Raw genomic sequence first — 19,210 nt, 5'->3', positions numbered from 1 at the left:
AGTGTGATTTTCTTTTCAATGGTCCCTGTTCTAAATCCAGACCCATCTTATCAAAGCCTCAAGTAGTGTCCAACCTCATGCCACCTGGAGAAAGGAAGCAATATCCACCAGAGGCAGAGGAGCCCCTGCTTGGGGGCAGCACTGGACCTCCAGTCATGAGGAGCAAGGTCTCAGGGGTGCCCCTGCCTCCCCAACAGCTGGGCGCCCCAGCCCGCTCAGGGACTCCTCTGGGGCAGGGAGCCGCCGGCCTGCAGCTCTGCAGATGACCACCAGAGGTCAGACGCGGCGCTGCGTCTCTCTCCCGGGCTCCAGGTCTGAGCTGTGAGGGCCACCAGAGAATGCCGGACGCCCACAGCTTTGCCGGGGGCCCCGGAGCCACCTCCGCTCCCTGGCCCAGGGCCCCCGTGGCAGCCCCCTTCCCACAGTCGGCACTGCTGCTGCCTTGGTGGTGATGTCACCAACCCCTGCGGCAAGCTCACCGCCAGGGAGGGGCAGTGCCCTGTCCGCTCGCAGCAGATGCCTGCTGATGCCCGCAGCACAGAGCGCCAACCACTGCTGTCCTCTTTCCTTGGGCTCCTGGGTACAGGCCACATGGCTGGTGCTTGGCAAGCACACGTGCTCTGTGCTGTTAGAGGTACATTTCTTTCAATCCCCACAATAGCCTTACAAGGTAGGACGTGGTTAAGATGAGGATATGAGGCTCAGAGAGGCTCAGTTACCGGTTCAAGGTCATCCAGCTAGGAATCAGGCGGGGTTGATCCAGGCAACTGGAATCCAAGAAAGCAAGGGCCTTCGGTGGGAAGGCAGGCTTCCCAGCACCCCACAACTCACAGGCATCCCAGTCCACAGATCATCCACACTCCACACCAGGCATGAGGACAGACTCTGCCAGCGAGGCCTGGCACCTCGGTGGGGGTGCCACGGACCCAGAGGCACAAGGCAGGTTGTCTGAGGCCACAGATGGGATGCGGCGGTTTCCATGGGAACGCCCACCCTCCAGCCCAGGCACCTCTCCCTGCACTTGTGCACGGACAGGCAGCCAGTCCTGCAGGGAGCCAAACCCACCCTACAGCAAAACATCCTCCTGGCTTCTAAGCCTTTGCTGATTCACTTCTCACTTCCTCTCTCTTTCCTCCCAACCAGACCATGCTTGAGGTCCTCCGGGCACCTAGTCACTTGCCATCCCTCCCTGCAGCGCCCCCAGGCCTTCCGACCCACCTCCCACACATCTATGTGCTTCCCAAGCGCAAGACTAGCCTCCTCTGCTGAATTGCATCACCTCCTCTCCTAGCCCCACAGTGCTTGGCCCAGGGCTGGGCATGCAGTGCCCAGTGGTGACATGACAGGCACAGCTGCCCAGGAACGATCGGGGGTCTCACTCTGCCACCCTGCCAACAGCCAGTCAATTAACAGTGCCACGTGGCCAGGGTACCTGGGTGTGGTCAGTCCTTTATTTGTGGGGGGATGGGGAGGAGAGAGGGGAGGAGGGAGGTTAGGAGGATAAACATATACAGTTCTTTTTCTGTCCTCAAATTATGGTTCCTGGCACCAAGTAGACACTAAGTAAATATTTTTGAATGAATCAATGGAAGGATAAATAAACGGCTAAGTGTACGGGTAGGATGTTGAAACATGGAAAGGGGAGAGGGCGCTCTGAGTGGAAGACACAGCACAACACAACACAAAGGTGTGGAGGCTGGAATAAGCCTGGCAAATGCAGGCACCAGAGGGATGATCCCAGCACAGAGGTACATGGAGGACCGGGAGGGATTTAGGCCCTGAATGTCCCTGAATGTAGACTCTGTTCCATAAGCAACAGAAAACCAGACATGATATTTGATCTCTACAAAATCCTCAAGGACCACCCACCACTACCATGGGGGAAAGGGGGGTGTCCAGGGATCTCTGGATAATGAAACAGCCTCTTGTCAGGAGGCAAGCACAGGGCCAAGAACAGGGCCAGTATAACACACGTGGTCCACACTGGCTCATCCACAGGCTGCTGGCACAGAAATCCAGGAGGCAGGAGCCTATGCTTAGGACCACTGGTCAGGAAAATAAGAGAATAAATGCCACCTGTCAGACGAAAACCACAGTGGGCCTTTTCTCTTAAGGAGCAGTAGCAGGCAGCTCTTGAGTGAGACTCAAGAAAGAACTTCCTCAGAGAGAGTTCTGAGACCGAAGGGTAAAACTTCCTTCCTTAAAGTTCTACAAGAACAAAAGCCCAGGATGTCATAGCAGATAGAAATGTCGAAACTTGATGCCCCAAGGGGACCGGGCACCAGAATTCATGAGGCACTGCGTTATTAAGTACCTGCTGGATACTCTGCTCTGGGTCAGGCACAGAGCAGGGTAGGGGAAAACTCCAGCTGGGCCCACCCCTCTCAAGGGGCTTGCTGGGGGGGTGGGGATGCTCAAGAACACAGACACCCAAACGTTTGTGCGGGATGAATGGTGCAGATGGTGGCTCAGCGAGGGAGAACGGTCCATGCCACCCAACAAGGGTGTGTGTGCTGGGGGCTGCTGAGGAGGCCAGGTGTTTGGCTGGGGAGGGCATGGGCTCCTCCACAGCCTGAGGGCACAGTCTCTGGAAGGGCAGAGGGGGTGGCGGGGACCCGTCACCAGGACTCACCAATCACCCAATACACCTGTGCGCTGAGCGGCTCCTGGCAGAGCCACGGCCGATCGGCACAGGTGAATACCGAAAAGCCTCGGCTCCTTCCCCTCGGCTAGCTGCTGTGGTTCGAGCGGCGGGGGCTTCATCAAGCCGTCTTAAAGAGCCCCTTCCACCCGGCATGGCTCTCACAAGGGCATTTGGCTTAATGTCTATTTCTCTATTTATGCCTGTGCTATATTTAGCCCCTTCAGAGAAGGAAGAAAATCGTTTTTTAAAGATACTACCAACCCTGCAGATAAACACTTCCCAGCACCATAAAGGCCGGGGGTGGGGTGGGGGTGGGAGCCAGGAAGGACTGGAAGGCACCCAGAGGGGAGGCCTGGCATCCACAAGGGCCTTTCTGCCTGCCAGGCAGACGCAGGTGTGGGCCGAGAAGCAGGTGAAAAAAATAAAATGGGGGTGGGGGGAAGGGAGGGAGGGGATAGGGGCACTGGTTTGCAGCTGAGATGCATTCACTCTGCAGAGTGCACATGGCTCTCAAGGAGGGAGGTTTCTGCTAGGACCTGTTTTGGGTGCCTATGCCTGGCGCACTGGGTCACCTGCCCTGGGCACATAAGTTCCTGATGGGTGAGGGTGTGGCAGGCCGGTGGGTGCTATAGGTGTCGTGTCTGGGGTCCTGCTGAGACCTCTATCTGCGCAAGTTGTCAACAGAGCGCTTGGGGCCAAGGAACCTTTTGTTACACCCTTGCCTTCATTTGTATGGCCATTCATTCATTCATTCATTCATTCAACAAGCCTTCATTGAATCTGCCGGGTGATAGTCACCTTGCTTGTTGCTGGGATTCAGCAGCCAAATGATCCCAACCTAGAGCCCAAGCCAGGGTGTGTGCTGAGCACAGAGGAGAGTGCTAGGAGCACAGAGCCTGTTGCTGGACCTTCCTCCCTAAAGCACTGACACACACCTAAGTGGTCCAGTCAGAGGTTCTGTCATGGGCCCCTTCTGGTCTCCCCAAAACCAGGAGGCATCCCTGGCCCAACACACACTGTGCACCTCAACAATCACACACACACATGGACACAGTGTGCCCCTCCCTAATCTGCAACAGGGGTTCCTTCTCAAGGTCTTAGCTCTGCTTTCTGTCCCTTTCTCTGGGACCCTTATTGGTCTCCTTATGGCACCCACCCCCAACAGTGTCAAGTGGGGGAGACCAGAGGCACTGGCTACCTGCTGGCCTGGACAGTAGTGTCTGTGAAGTAACAAGGGACTTCTCCGCACACCCCAAGATGCACAGGCACAGGCTGGAGAGGAGTTCTCTGCACTGCATGTCCCTCTTGGACTGCATTATTAGCTGCAATTCCTGTGCTCCAGCTACTTTGAGGACAAAACCTAAAGTCCTAGCACGTCACCTGGCCCTTAGCAAGTGCCCTGTTCTCAGTCACCACTGCCCAGGGGATCGCAAGTAGCCTTAGTGGGCTGAGACAGGCTGAGTCCTGGGTTTGAATTCTGACTCTGCCACTTGATAGCCATGTGGCCTTGAGCAAGGTTCTTGACCTCTGGACTAGGGGGAGGGGCAGTAATAACAGAACCCTCTTCCCAAGCGGCCCTGAGGACTCCGGAAATTAACGTGCACGCACAGCTCCCAGGCTTGACCAAGAGAAAGTGCTCCATAAATGGTGTCCAGGAGAGTCTTCCTGAGCAGACAAGGATCTCTGTGAGAGAAGGGCTGTTTGTTCCCTCTTTGGATCCTTGGACCCCCTTGGCACCAAGGGGTTCAGGGCTTGCAGTGTGGGCCACACGGAGTTTGATGATCCGAACGACTATGCCTCTCCCAGCTCCTCCTCCAAGGGCTGGCAGGATCTGAGGAGCGCTCCAGAGATGTCGGAGTGTTGGAGGCTCCTGTCTCTGGAGCAGCAGAAGTCTGCTAAAGGTACTGTCTCCTCCCCATAACCCCCTGGGTATAGCCTCAGTCCCACAATTCACTGCTCTCCCTCCCGCCCCCCTCCCCCTGGGGGCAGAGTGAGGTATCTGGTGAGGAGGGGAGGCTCAGGGAGACTCTGTGGGGGGAGAGAGGTATGCACTCATCCACTCATTCAGCCACTCATTTACTCATTTCTTCCACAGCTGTTCACGGACTCCCTGTGTGTCAGGCCCCCAGCCAGGCACTGGCACACGGAGTTGAAGGCTGGGCCCTCTCTCTTGAGGAGCTCACAGTTCCGTGGGGGCGGGGGAGCCAGACTCACACACCCTCACTCTTAAGGGCCACCAGAGAAGGACTGGTCCCAGGGCTTTGGCCCTCACATCCCTGTGGCAAATTAAGGGTGCAGGAACACTTATCCCCCTAACACCTAGAACGTCTTACCTGCCCTCACCTGCAGGACCCACCTGGCTTCACCTTGACCCCACATCACCTCTCTCTGGCTCTAGGTTGGGAAAGAGGCTGTGGTGGATGGCCTTTCTCCCCACTGCCCACCGCTAGGCTACTCCCTGGCAGGCTGCAGCCACGGTGGCTCTCACAGGCCTGGTCCAAAAATCTGCCTTAACCATGGGAAGATATTCCCTCTGCTTCCAGGGGAAAAGGTAGACACTTCAGGTTAACATTGAAGCCATGTTTCAGCTAAGTGAGATTCTGATGTTTGTTCATTGAACAAACATGGAGCCTGGCCCTGTGCAGTGCAGTAGGCATAAGACAGAGAGAGAATAAGGTACATCTTGGCCATTTACAAGCTCACGGCCAAAGGAGGGGACGAGATTTTGCAAAAAGGGACTAGGGAAAGAGGACTTCTGAGAGGCAGGTGCTTAAGGAAGAAGCCAGCCTTCCAGCTGCCCATTTGAGGATGGCCTGGTTAGGGTTTGCACTGTGTGTGTGTGTACGTGTGTGGGTGCATGAGCACAGTTTTCCAAGGAGAGTGATCCCCCCGGAGAATGGTACAGAGGTGCCAATAAAACTGATAATGATCACAGCTAACATTTATCATGTGCTCACTGTGTGCCAGGCACTATTCTCAACCCTTGATTATACTAACTCATTTAAACCTCACAACCCTGGGAGTTAAATGTGATTGTTATCCCTATTTTACAGATGAGAAAACTGAGGCACGAACACAGAGAGCATGGAGATCCTGCAGCTGGTGACAGCCGAGCCAGATCCGCACCCATGCAGTCTGTGTGCAGAGCACACTCTTACCCACGGCGCCGTTCTGCTTGTGAAATGTGGAAAGCACAGCATATGCTGAGGGAACAATGAATAATTCAGCTTGGCAGAAGCACAGGGTATGTGCCACGGAGACAAGCCTGGAAAGGAAGGTGGGGGCCTTATTGATGAGGCTCCGTGATGCGAGACGAGGCAGTTCGCCCTTAAATCTGGGCCATGGGGAGCCATCGAAGGTATTTGAGCTGTGGAGTTACATGAAAGGGACGGAACAAGGAAAAGCTCATACCTCCAGCCAAAAAGGGGTACCAGCAGGGCCTTCATGCCCCCCACCTCCCTCTGCTCCCTTCCTGGGTTCCACCTCCCTCGTACCCCCAACACTCAAGTTATACTTCTCCCTTTGGTGAGGGTACAGACACAGACAGCCCTGCTTCCCTCTCTGCTGTGTATCACCTGGGCAGCCCCTCTCTGCTAGTGAGCACTTATTTTTAGAAGCGTTTGACAATCGTCCAAAGGTCTAAGACGAACAGATGGCCTGTCTTAAAGGCTCGTATGTTCGCTAGTTTGCACTTCTGACAAACGGTAAGCGCACTCGAGAGCACGCCATAAACAGCACTGAATGAATACTCAGAACACAATTTAGCTAATGCACGTCATTAAAATTAGGAGTGAGTGATGGCCAAGGTTCCCTCTAAATGCCTGCCCGGTGATGCAGCCGCTTCCCCGGGGGGCCCAGGCTGTGACGTGCATGCACCCCACGTCCCCCCCGTGGCCCCCACCCAGCGAGCCACCATTTACACAGACAGCAGATCAAGGTTTGCTGTATGAAGTGATACCCCTCCTTGGCATCAGGGTCCGGGGTGAGGCTAGGGACCCACTGGCCTGGGACAAAGCCCTGGAACATCCTCTGAGGCAAAAGCAAGCCCCCTCCCCGCCCCATGCTCGGGGATGTGTGCAAGGCTTTCCCAGTCCCGTCTCCCAGACAGCGAGACAGGCTGTCGTCTGCCACTCTAGAGCAGCAGGAAGTGAGCGTCGCAACCGCTTAGCCGGGGAAGTCTGTCTCTCGGGTGAGAGCCTCAATCCATCCGGAACTCCTGGCCTGCAGGGAGATTCCAGCTTCCAGGGAGCAGCACGGTTGGCTTTGGCAGGGGGATTTGCCACTTTCTTTCAGAGCCAAGAGCAGGAGCAGATTCAGGGCCCTAAATGTCACCTGAAAGCTTTTGTTGGAGGTGTGACTGTTGGGTTTCCAGAGCCCAGGCGGGGAGGCAAGGGGCCCTCTCTAATGCCCCTCTCGCCAGTGCCCTGCAGCACCCAGAACACAAAAGAGCCCAGCGGGTGGCCTGGCCAACCGCCGGTTCCATGAGGTGGGAAAACATCTTTCTTTGAGTGAAAATGGAGAGAAAAGATTGTTGTAGGGGAAAAAAAAAAAAAAAAGCCCAACGAACTCCCAAAGGGGCAGGTTCTGTACTGCTGTGCTTTGGAAATAAAACCCACCAGAGAATAGATTATAAGGAGGGAAACTGCAGCCTTCTATTAGGAGTCTGGGCCGTAAACAGGCTCCCATTTGGAGGCACCCAACAAAACAGGGAAACTAATAATACCCGTCTGGAGGGACAGTAGAGTCAGGGGAAGCACACTTCAGAATGCAGTGCTTTCTGCGTGCAGGGTGTCACAGGCCAGCAACCAGGTGACTTCAGGTAGTGGCTGCATGAAAGGCAGCGGGAGTTCTGTGGTTGGCTGCTTAGAGATTTGCCCCACCTTAGCAACAGAGGTCACCCTGACCCCGAGTCCTGCAATAATTGGGCTGAGGCCAATGTTGCTATTTCTCCAAAGGGAGGAGGGGTCCCCTGTGGTTGGGGCCCTTTGGGTTGGGGTTCCTAGCAGACTCGGGACTAAGGAGTGAGAATCAAGGGTTCTGGCAGTGGTGCACCAAGTGACCATAAATCCATCTATGGACCTTGGCTCCCTCCTGGTGAGGACAGTGAACTGGCCGGTGTCACCTGCAAGTCCATTCCAACGGCATCAGCCAAGAACCTGCTTGGAACCAGGCCCCTGGGCTATAGGTCATCTCGAATAGGAATTAAAACACACCCTCAGGGGCGCCTGGGTGGCTCAGTCAGTTAAGTGTCTGACTCTTGATCTCGGCTCAGGTCATGATCTCACAGTCCGAGAGACGGAGCCCTGCAACAGTCTGTGCAGACAGCGTGGAGCCTGTTTGCGATTCTCTCTCTCCCCCTCTCTCTGCCCCTTCCCTACTCGTGCTCTCAAAATAAAAAAATAAAAAATAAATAAAACATGCCCTCAAAGAGCCTGAGTCTTTGAGACTCAAAGAACCAGACCCCTAAAAGATAGGATTGCAGCCTGATGGACTCAGGGCAGGGCAGGGCAGGAATCCAAGCACGCACCTCAGAGCCTGGGGAGAGATCAACCAGACCCCCTGAAACTCCGGTAGAATGGCACTGGGTGGATAGGTTCCCAAGGCCAGAGAGGGGTTTTTCTCCCCACCTCAAGGTGCATCTGTGGTTCAAACAACACACACAGAATACTTTGGGGAGAATAAGGCATCCTATCAGTGTGGGCACCAAACTCACAGTAAATGTAGATGTACTGGAAAAGAACAGCTGAGATCCAGTAGACCCAACTGTGGTGAGCAGGGCTCCTCTGACTGGGAGCAGCAGGGCCTGGACAGGGGCCTCCAGCTCTGGGACCCAGTGCTGTTGAGTTCACCCTGCAAGAGAGTGCAGCCCAGGCCAAGTGCGAGGCAGTCAGGTGTGGTGGGGACTGTGTCATCCCAAGAACCCAAGCCTTGTTGGAAAGGGGTAGTCCTCCTCAGATCCAGGCTAGTTTTTTTTTTTTTTAAAGAGTATTTATTTATTTCGAGAGACAGAGAGAGCACGAGTGAGGGAGGGGCAGAGAGAGGGAGAGAGAGAGAATCCCAAGCAGGCTCCAAGCTGTCAGCGCAGAGCCTGATGTGAGGCTCGAACTCACAAGCTGTGAGATCGTGACCTGAGCGGAAACCAAGAGTTGGATGCTTAACCTACTGGGCAACCCAGGCGCCCTCAACCTAGTTTTATAATGAAAACTGAAACGTACATTTAAAATATATATATATATATATATATATAATGTCTTGATGTTTAAAGCACCATGCAGGCCAATCAAACAATGTTTGCCAGAGCCACACAGGAGCTCCAAAATGGCCATCTCAGACAGAAGGGCCAGCGAGCCCTCCCTCAACCACTTGGAGAGGCCAGACCACGTGTGTCCTATCCATCCTCTGAAGGGTCTAGATAATCATCCCTTCGTACCTTCTTTCTCCCAAAGAACTTAGGAACCCTCCCACCCATCACCCACTGACTGTGTCTCAGGCATTGTGGGGTGGCTGCACCTCAGGGTGCTTGTGAGTGCAACATGGTACACAGAGCTCCTCCTACTTCCCACACCCACCTCTGAACACAGACATACACACACGCACTTCACAGAACCCCTGGTCACACTCACGCACACTCATGCTCACTCACAGATACCCCACAATCCCATGCACACATATACACACACACTCATGGATAACTCCCAGTTACATACGCACACTCATAGCTATCCCATGCGCACGCTCATAGATCCCCCACAATGACTTATACACACATATACATGCGCTCATGGAAAATTCACAATTACACACACACACATCCATGAATATCCCATGTACAGACTCTCTCATGGATGCCCCATAATCACATGCATACGCACATATACACACTCACGGATACCCTACAATTGCACACACATACACAGAGTCACATATATTCTATATGCATGCATATACGCACACATGCACATACACTCACAGATATCCCACAATCCTTAGCACATACATGTACATACACACTCATAGGCACACACACACACACAGACATTACACTGACAACGTGCCACAGAGTGACTGAGGGGTTGTCACATTTGGCATTTCGTCTCCCCTCAGTGTGCAACTAACCTGTCCACACTCACACCACCACTAGGACCCTCTGGAAGCCCCCATCTGCCGATGACCCAGGTTCCCTCCAGGGCTCCCTCTTCCTGGCAATGGAAGCTGAGAAAATAAAGTGCCCATGAGAGGCGCAGCCTGCATTCTGTCCTCCAGGGGCAGGGATCGGCAAACTCTCTGATTAATCTCCCAGCGGGTTCCAAACACACCTAGAAATCCAGCCCCCTGGACACTGTCCTGACAGGCCTGCCAGGGCTCCCCAGACCTCCTTTCAGCTCCCCAAATGGGCCAGGCGCTTTCTCAGCCTATTGTGGCTACTCCCGCCGCCCAGCCTGCTCCCCCAGTTTCTCAGGCCCCTTCTCATCCGATCTGAGTCCCCTCAGAAAGGCCTTCCCGCCCACTCAACGAGGGGCCGCCCATCCGGCGCAACGATGCATCTGCACAGCTGTCCTTCTAGCACTTTCCTCGGGCTGCAGACCTGCCTGTCTCCCTGTCATGGCAATACCTTCACCAGGCCGAGCGCGGCAGGCAAGGCCCCATCTCTCAGTTCGCTGCCGTTCCCCCCACGTCGGCTCAGAGCCTGCACTTGCTACAAACTCGGCGAGCATTTCTGAAATGACAGCCAGCAAGCAACGGTGGCGGAGCAAAGCCTCCACTGACAGGGTCAGGGAGACAAGAGGAAGCAGAGCTGCCCTGCTCCTCCGCGTCCCTTGCCCCGCCCTGCCCAGGGCATGTTACGCTTTTTTCTTAAAAGCGGACGGATCCTTTGAAGACATTATGCTAAGTGCACCCAGGCAGTCACAGAAGCACTAATACTGTGTAATTCCACTTCTGTGAGGTTCCTGGAGTAGTCAAATCCAGAGAGACAGAAAGGAGACTGCTGGTTTCCAGGAGCTGAGGCGGGGGGGGGGGGGGGGGGGGGGGGGGAGTGTTCAGTGGGGACCGACTTTCCGTGCTGCAGAAAAGTTTCCTGGATGGTGGAGATGGTTGCACAACAAAGCAAACGGACTTAATGCCCCTGAAGTGTTCACTCTGAAATGGTTAAGATCGTAAATTGTACGTTTACGTGTATTTTGCCACAATTAGAGAAAACAACAACTGCTTTTACCACCTACAGGCTAGGTGGGCAGGTGGGAAGGAGCGAGGTCCCATTCCACACACACAGCCAAGGTGTCCAGAGCCGTTCCTGAGCTGTTGCCCTCGCACCTCTGGCTTGAGGGTTGGAAGCTGGAGTTTGCACAGGCTGTGGTAGTGAGACACAGCCTGTGGAGGCCTCGGCTGGATGGTGGGGCGGGGGGAGGACGGGGTGGTGAGTTGCAGCACCATCCAGGGGGCACGTCACCTGCCAAGCACTGGCTGGCATTGGACGCCAGACCTTCTCTGCCTCCGTGCTGTACGGGGCTTCCCCTGCCGTGACTGAGTCTAGGCTATTGTCAATGGCCCGGTTTCCAGGGCCAGGCCACGGAAGAACACAGGACCTCAGGGGGCTATATAAGCGGGGACTCTTTCCCCCGAGCAGAAGGGGATGAGGCCTGCTGCGGAAAGGCCTCCCTAGAAATCTTGTAAAGAGGATTGGGGCTCTGACAGCTTTCAAACCTTGCCGGATGGAAATGACCATGCTCTCCTGGCTGGGGAGGTAGGAGGGTCAGCATGAGGCACACTTACAGGCATTCAATATTTTGCCACGTTGGGAAAAAAAAAAGTAGGAGAGAATCGTTCCCTTTAATTTTTCCAAAATCTTTCCAGGCCTTTACAACTTAAATTTTTATTCATTAGAATTTGATGAGAGGGGCACCTGGGTGGCTCAGTGGGTTAACCCTCCGACTCCGGCTCAGGGCTTGAGTTCACCGTTCATGAGTTCGAGCCCGGCATCAGGCTCTGTGCTGACAGCTCAGAGCCTGGAGCCTGCTCCGGATTCTGTGTCTCCTCTCTCTCTCAAAAATAAATAAACGTTAAAAAAATTTAAATTTGATGAGAAAACCCAGCTCTAGATATAGTCACATTTCACAAGCCAAAAATCAGGACAAATAGCCAATGACTGGGATGGAATACTTGAAATCCAAGCTGTCCTGGAAAATCTAGGTCACACGGTCACTAATTATACAGAACACATATGTCCAGGTCCCTAAACTAAGCCAGTGCTTGTAGGTTTTATAAATAATATTTTAAGACTTTCATCATGTCCATTTCTACTTTCCTCCAAATTTTTGCTAAATAGGAAACTTTCCTGTGTCATTGAAATTTCTAGAAAATTAACTCCTGTGGATGGAGAGCTGTTCTGGCAGATACTCTGAGAAATATGGCCTATCACCCCGCAAAATGACTTCCGGAGCCCACAGAGCCCAGCTCCCCTCACTGACAGACCCCCCAGGCTGCAGGGCCAGCAATTCTGAAGGTGGACATAATTTGCTGTGATGAATTGTAGGCATGCCCCAGCAATCAAAACTGCAGCTGAGACCGATTATATTTAATGATTGCGATGGTTCTTGTGGAAACACGTGGGTGTATACCTTTGCCCGTTTGAAAAAGTCCAGCCTGGCACAAAGGAAAGGGCAAATGTGATCCCTGCTACCCGGAATGTCAGGGGCTGCCCTGACTCAGGAGCCGGTCCCCCTGATGGGGCTGACGAACGTGGTGGCCCAGCCTGCAATACCTTGTCTGCCCTTCTTGTCTATACTCAGCTTCCAACCAAACTGTGGGCACATCATCACTGCCCACACACCTGCCCCACCATGATCAAGTAGGTCCGCGTTATACTTTCGCTCCCACTACCAGGCAGAACTAACTCACTGGTTTCCATGAGGCAAACCAAGAATCATCTGTATCCCCAATCTGTGTGTGTGTGTGTGTGTGTGTGTAAGTCCATTTGCAATTTTAGAGCAGAGGGAGAGGTGGGTAGCAGGTAAATAGGGAATTCAGAGCATATCTGAAGGTGTCATGAAAGCAGTGTAGTTCCTGGCACTTTCTTAGCACTTGATACTAATGGATGTATAGCTAGCTGGTTCGCTGGCTGGTTGAATGAATAGATGGATGGATGGATGGATGGATGGATGGATGGATGGATAGATGATGGATGGATGGATGGATGGATGGACAGTTAGAAGATGGATGGCTGACTGGTGGATGGATAGATGGATGGATGAATAGGTAGATGGATGGATGATTGGTTGGTTGGTTGGTTGGCTGGATGACGGATGGAAGATGGATGGATGGATGGATGGATGGATGGATAGATGAGGAATGGATAGATGGATGGATGGGTGGATTAGGAATGGATGGACAGATGGATGGATGGTGAACGGATGGACAAATGAATGTATAGATAAGTAGATGGGTGGCAGATGGATGACTAGTAGGAGAAAGAGGAGAGCATGAATACAGAAGTAGGTAGTTGGGTGGATGGGTTGGTGGAAAGACAATGGGCTTTCAAGTCCAAATCCCACTTTAGTCACTTACTACATATATGACAAGTCACTTCACTTCTCTAAGTTCCTATTTCCTTGCCTAAAAAGTGGGATGAATGATACCTACCTCATAGACTTGGTATGAGCTCCAAATTAGATAACACATGTAAAAGGTTTTACAACATGTAAAATGATATACAGATGTTCAATATTATCATAATGAATACTAACCATGAGGTTCTGCCATCACTGTCAACTCGAAAGCATGGATGACCCTACATTTTTGATGTGGCACCTTCAGCAGGAAGGATGGGGGAGACTATGGTAGTGCCCCAGGTCAGGGATGCAGCTGTTGGACTGTGCATCTAGGTCTGGCTTAGGTGGGGACTGGTCCCTGAGCCACACGTGCCTCTCCTGCTCAAACACACAAACCATATAGGTGGAACACACTTCCCATTTCCCCCTGGGCTCCACTTCTTCCTGAGTATTATCCTTTCCCAGCCTCAGCTATCAGGTCTGCAAAGTGGCGAGAGTAAAGGGCACTTCTAGTGGTCCCAGGTTGTTGAGGCACCAGTGGAATAACATTTGCAAAGTGTGATGTGTTGCAGCAGAGGACTCAAACTTGGAGCTCAGAGGGTGAACCAGGTGGGGCAGACCAGGTGTGGTTGTGTTGAGCCAGGGAGCACATCCTTGTGTCTAAAGGGGGTAGCTGATTGCTGTCACCAGAACTATGGTCCAGGGGTTACTGGGTCTGATTTGTAGAAAAATCAAGAACTCTAGTGTAGTGGTAAAGAGGACAGAACCTGGGGCCGATAGCCTGGCTCCAGCATTGACCAGCTCTGTGGTCTGGGGAGTTTGTTAGACTCTTTGTGCCTCAGTTTCTTTATTTTAATAATAGAGGCATTATGAGAATTGAATATTTAATGCTTAAAAGTGCTAAGAACACTGTCTGACACTTAATAAGCACTACCTATATTTAGCCACTATAATTATAGGAAATCTCCATTTTGAAACATAGACCACCATTTAAAGACCCCGATGTTCCTGGCCATGGGCTGTAAGTTTTCACCCTTCACACTATAAAAATGGTCAATGTTGCTACGTAATAACTTTTCCTTATGTGTATCTCCTCCCCTTCACATGACAGGAGACCGGTGGGGTCCTTCTCCATCATTCTGGAGCACCCGATGGGAAGGAAGGAGATGGTATACTCCTGTATCCCACTGGGAAGCCCAAACCCTACCCCAAACAGTTTCAGCATCTTGGGGCCTCCTTACCTTCTACCATACCTCCGGTCAATGCTATATTTTATCCAAGACCCACAGAATCTAAGATGCTCCAGTATTTGATGTATCACAGCAAACAAACAAATTAAAAAAAGACCAATTAAAGCGTAACACACGTGAACTATTCCAATTTAAGAGATGTTATCATGAGAAGTTGTGTATCTAAAACATGTCAGTGAAGTACGGTAATATGTAACAATATATTGAGCTCCTACTGTGTGCCCAAACTGGGCCGGCTCTTCTTCATACATACACTACCTTTACATCTCCGATTGTCCCCCGTCTTACTGATGAAGAAATGGAGGTTCAGCAAGGAGAAGCAGCTTGCTGCCTCATGCAATGGGTAAGAAGTGGTGCTTGGATTGGTGCCCAAATGGTCCAGTCTTCAGGCGGCTTCCTCCCCTCTTGCTGTCCCCGGCCCACCCCTCTGCCTCCTGGTGCCACCGAAAGGAGACACCAAACCAAAGCTGTCACCTGCCTCCTGCAGAACCTAGTACACAGGGGATCTCACTGCAGCCCTGGACCGGCCCCAGCCAGTCCATGTTTGATTTTGTCTAAACTCCAGAAGCAAAGCGAGTGGGGCCATGTTCATTATTGACACAGCAAAATTAATTTCTGCCATCTCCTCCCTCTCCCCTCCGCGCCCGCCCCCCTCCATCCCTGCCTCTCCTGTGAGTGCGGACGCGCGGCTGCTGCCTGGCGCTCCTGAAATGCCAACTTGCATTTCTCATCATTAATTTCTTTCTAAATGTCATTAGTAATTGTTCCTGCTCGACCAAAGAGTGCAATCCAGGCTCCCGCCAAGAGCACCCGGTTCTTGTCTCTCAGCTGGTGGGGGCCAAGCCTCCCCAGCCATGCCTGGCCCCGGTACCTTTGCAGGAGGCAGCCGCCCTGGCTCCCAACGAGTTGGGAAGACAGACTGCTGCATCAAAGGACAAAGCAGGCCTCGTTTTTAACATGGGCGGACTCAACAACAGGAAAAAGCCTGCCCATGGTATTCAGTGGAGTGGTTCAGTGCTCAGCCTCTGCAGCCAGGCTGTCTGGGTTGAAGCCCCATCTCTGCCATTGCCTAGCTGTGCCTCAGTCTCTTTATCTGCAAAATGGGGAGAACAACAGCATTGGTTTCATGTAACTGTCCTGAGAACTAAATAGGATAATCGATGCAGAGGGCTCCCCACAGTACCTGGGGGCTGTTTCTGTCACTGCTGTTCCATACCAGGGTTAGGTCAGCTCTTACTAGACGTGTGACATGACATGATATTGTGTCTCCGTCTGTCAAGGTGGGACAACATCACATCAGTTCTATGTCAACACCATCCCCTCCGTTAGGCCCCCCTTGGCTGGGCACTATGTGCCTTGTTTCATAAACACTATGCTGCACCCCCATAACGAGCCTCCAGGAGAGACAGCACTAGCCCAATGTCCATGGGAGGATGGTGAGTCTCAGGAGAGTCACATGCCCAGGGTCTCAGTGACAGCAAGAAGCAACTCTGAGATTCACACCCTCCAGACCCCAAGGCCCGTGTCTTTCCTGTAAGTCGGGCTGCCTCTTTGTCTAAGTCAGTGGAAGTGGGGAGGCAGGGCTTTGTAAGGGGTCAACCTCTGGGAGCCCTGGACCAACCCAACACCCCATTATGAGTATTACTATTGTTTCTAAGAAACTGAAGGCATTTGGTCCGGGCTGGGACAGCTCTGGCAAGGGGCTGGGCTCCCGGCACACACAATGGCCGCTGGCTGGAGGCTCCTGGCAGCTCCCCCGTGCCCATCTGTCATGATGGCACGGTGCCCCTCTTAAGTTGGTTGGCCCCCCGCCCTAGGGCATGAATGACAGGCTCTGATGGGCAGACAGGCAGCCTGAGGCCGATTCCAAGTGCCATCTCTGCCCGGAGCTGGGCCTCGGGGGGAGCCCCCCCAGTCCCCACCTGGGCCTCCACACACTTCATTGCTCAAGCAGGCAGAGCCCCGGGTCTCACGAGGGCATCTTCACGTATCCCGGCACAGGCTCCTCCCAGGGCCTGTTTCTCTTTTGCTCCTTGTACGATGACCACGGTAGCCACTGCTCACCCACCCTGCCCAGAGAGGGACAGTCACTTGCCCTGGACCCACACCACCTATGAGTCATGTTCTAGAACTCTTGCTCTCCTGGGAAGGAAGACTTGCCTGCCCCCAGCACCTGGCCCCTGGCACCCAGCCCCCAGAGGCTTGCGCTTGGCTCCTAAGGGGTGGATAGTCACCTTCAAGCCCACTGCCTCAGCCTTGGAGCTAAGAACACAGATATTAGTGTCAGCCTGCCTCGTTCACAGCTCTGCAACTCTAGCAGCTGTGTGACCCTGGGGAGCCTCAGTTTACCCATCTGTGACATGGAGATCATAGGATCCCACACTTGGGGGTCACTACGAGGTCTCAAAAGACTACATGTCTGAAGGGAGGGATTCAGGCTCCAGTAAGCATTCACGAAACGTTGTCTCATTTTTACTATGTTGGGGTGAGGGGCTCAGGCCTGCGCTCCAGGCTCGGGAGGACAAGGAGCCATCTGTGACCACTCCTCAGTCTCCTCCAGATGCAGACCCTGAACTGCCACACACAGTCCCTCAGGAGGCTCAGCCGCCCCAAGTGGCAGCAGTGGTAAGAGATGATGATGCGGATACACTTTACTGTGAGCAGGGAAGGCCGTGCCCCCCAGAAGGGTAAATAGATCAAGAGACCCAGTGTCTGGAGGCACAGTGAGAAAGGGGGAGATCCCGGGCCCCCACATCTCCTGTGACATCACAGGGACCCAGTTGGCACAGCAGTCGTGTTAGGTGATGTTTAGCATACGATAAGATTGAACGACACACGACTTGTTACACTTATCTTATGCCGCAAACATATAACAGACATTCTTTCTGTTTGTCCTCATCAGTTCTCTGTTCCTCTCCCCACAACAGGTGAGGGACTTAGACCTCTGTGTGTCTTCGACACCTGCACACACCTGGCACATAGAAGGGGCTCAGTAAACACTCATGGGCTACACTGAGCACATCCATGCATGACTCACTGAACGAACGAGCGAATGAAGGGGTGAACCAAAAGCCCACGTAGTGCTGATGCTTTTACCAAACCTCAAGCTGGTTCTGGAGGCTTTTCAGGCACCACTGCCTGCGCTCTCCCTAACACCCACGGGAAGGGGCTGTCATTACCCCCCATTTACTGAGGCCCAAAAAGGATTAGTGACTCGCTCAAGATCACACAGCTGCTCCCAGGCTGCCTGTCCACAGGTGTGGGCTGCATAGAATTCACACTGAATAGAACTCAAGCTGCGGAGGGCTCTGGTGTCCTGCCCTCATGGGGAAGGCAGGACACACAAAGCGATCCTACCCTGTGGTTCCTGCAGGAAGCCTTATATTCTAAGCGCTTTTCACACATGAGGTCCCATCTTCACACCCACCCGAGGCAGTGGGTCTTACCCCCACTTTACAGATGAGGAAACTGAGGCTGGGAGGTACAAATGTCGGCAATGGAAAATAATGGAACCAACTGGGGGCTACTCCAAGGCAAGCAACAGGTTCTCACTCCCCAGAACTACTGTCACCAGGCACCTCCCTCTCGCTCCCCCAGGCCGAGCCCAGCTCAGCCCTGCTCTCCCTGCAGCAGTGGGTGGCAGGGACTGGGTTGTCTTTAAAGTGGGACAGAGGTAGATGCTGCTACTCACAGCAAATTCAGCCAAAGAGTCAAATGCTAAGTATGTGCCTAGAGCACTTTTAATTTTTAATTATTATTAGTTATAATTATCTGGCTGGATCTGACGGCACGAGCACGCAGGCAAGGAAACTGGCTCGTCGGTTACCCATCTTATAAGGACCAGGAATTTAAGAACTCAGCTCCTAGACTCTGCAACCCTAGATTGCAACCCTCCTGCTTTTTCTCCCTTCCTTGTTTGTGTTCTCTTTATTTTCCTACTTCCCAGGGGCTCAAAAAATATGGTAAAACATGTGGGGATGGATGGATGGATGGATGGATGGATGGATGGATGGATGGTTGGACGGATGGCAAGCAGAGGGAGTTTTCACGTGCCTGAAACTCACATTTGGGTGGGGATTCAGGTGTAGACCTAGTTATTATAATCTGCATTGGCAAAGGGATCAAGGGGTTGAACCCAGGGCCAGAGAAGACAAAGGAGGGGGAATCAAGGAGGGCTTCTCATAGAAGGGACCACTTAACTTGGACCCTGAAGCCCAAGAAGAGGAGAAGGGAGTCGAGATTCTTCTTGAACAGAAGGATCAGCAGGTACAGCACAGCCAGGAAGCATCCAACTCACTGAACAGGCTGGATAGGAACAGTCCAGGGATTGAAGCAAGAAGGTGTTCCCCCACCTCCAGCCCCACTGTCCTTTTCTCTGCTCCTTGGACGCCCCAAATCTGTCCATGCTTCTGAGTCCTTACACTGGCTGTTTACACCACCTTTCCTGGAAGGTCCCCAGCCCTTCCCCCCACTGGCTCTTCTCAACCTTCAGGACTCAGGTGAAATGCCAGCCTTCCTTGGCCACCCAGTCCAATTTCTCATCCTCAGCATTTCCTCACCCTTGCCCGGACACACACACGTGTGAGCACACGCGTGCGAACACACACACACACACACACACACTCATTTTCCACCACCATACAGTGTTTTACTGTTCTCAAAATTCTACAGTCTAAAATGACCTAGTTCATGTGTTTATTGACTTGACTCCCATAGACTGTCTCCCATAGACTGTCAGTTGGGGGAGAACAGGGACCACGTCTAGGTAT

At 52.9% G+C, this 19,210-nt stretch overlaps 1 protein-coding gene across 1 annotated transcript in view; it reads right to left on the bottom strand.

Annotated features, from left to right (window-relative positions):
- ZNF423 (zinc finger protein 423) overlaps positions 1-19,210 on the bottom strand; it is a 272,529-nt gene that overhangs the window by 1,508 nt on the left and 251,811 nt on the right. The gene's annotated exons all lie outside the window — the stretch shown is intronic.

Source organism: Lynx canadensis, chromosome E2, assembly GCF_007474595.2.
Source record: "Lynx canadensis isolate LIC74 chromosome E2, mLynCan4.pri.v2, whole genome shotgun sequence".
Classification (NCBI taxonomy): domain Eukaryota; kingdom Metazoa; phylum Chordata; class Mammalia; order Carnivora; family Felidae; genus Lynx; species Lynx canadensis.
This window is presented reverse-complemented; position numbering and strand designations above follow the sequence as displayed.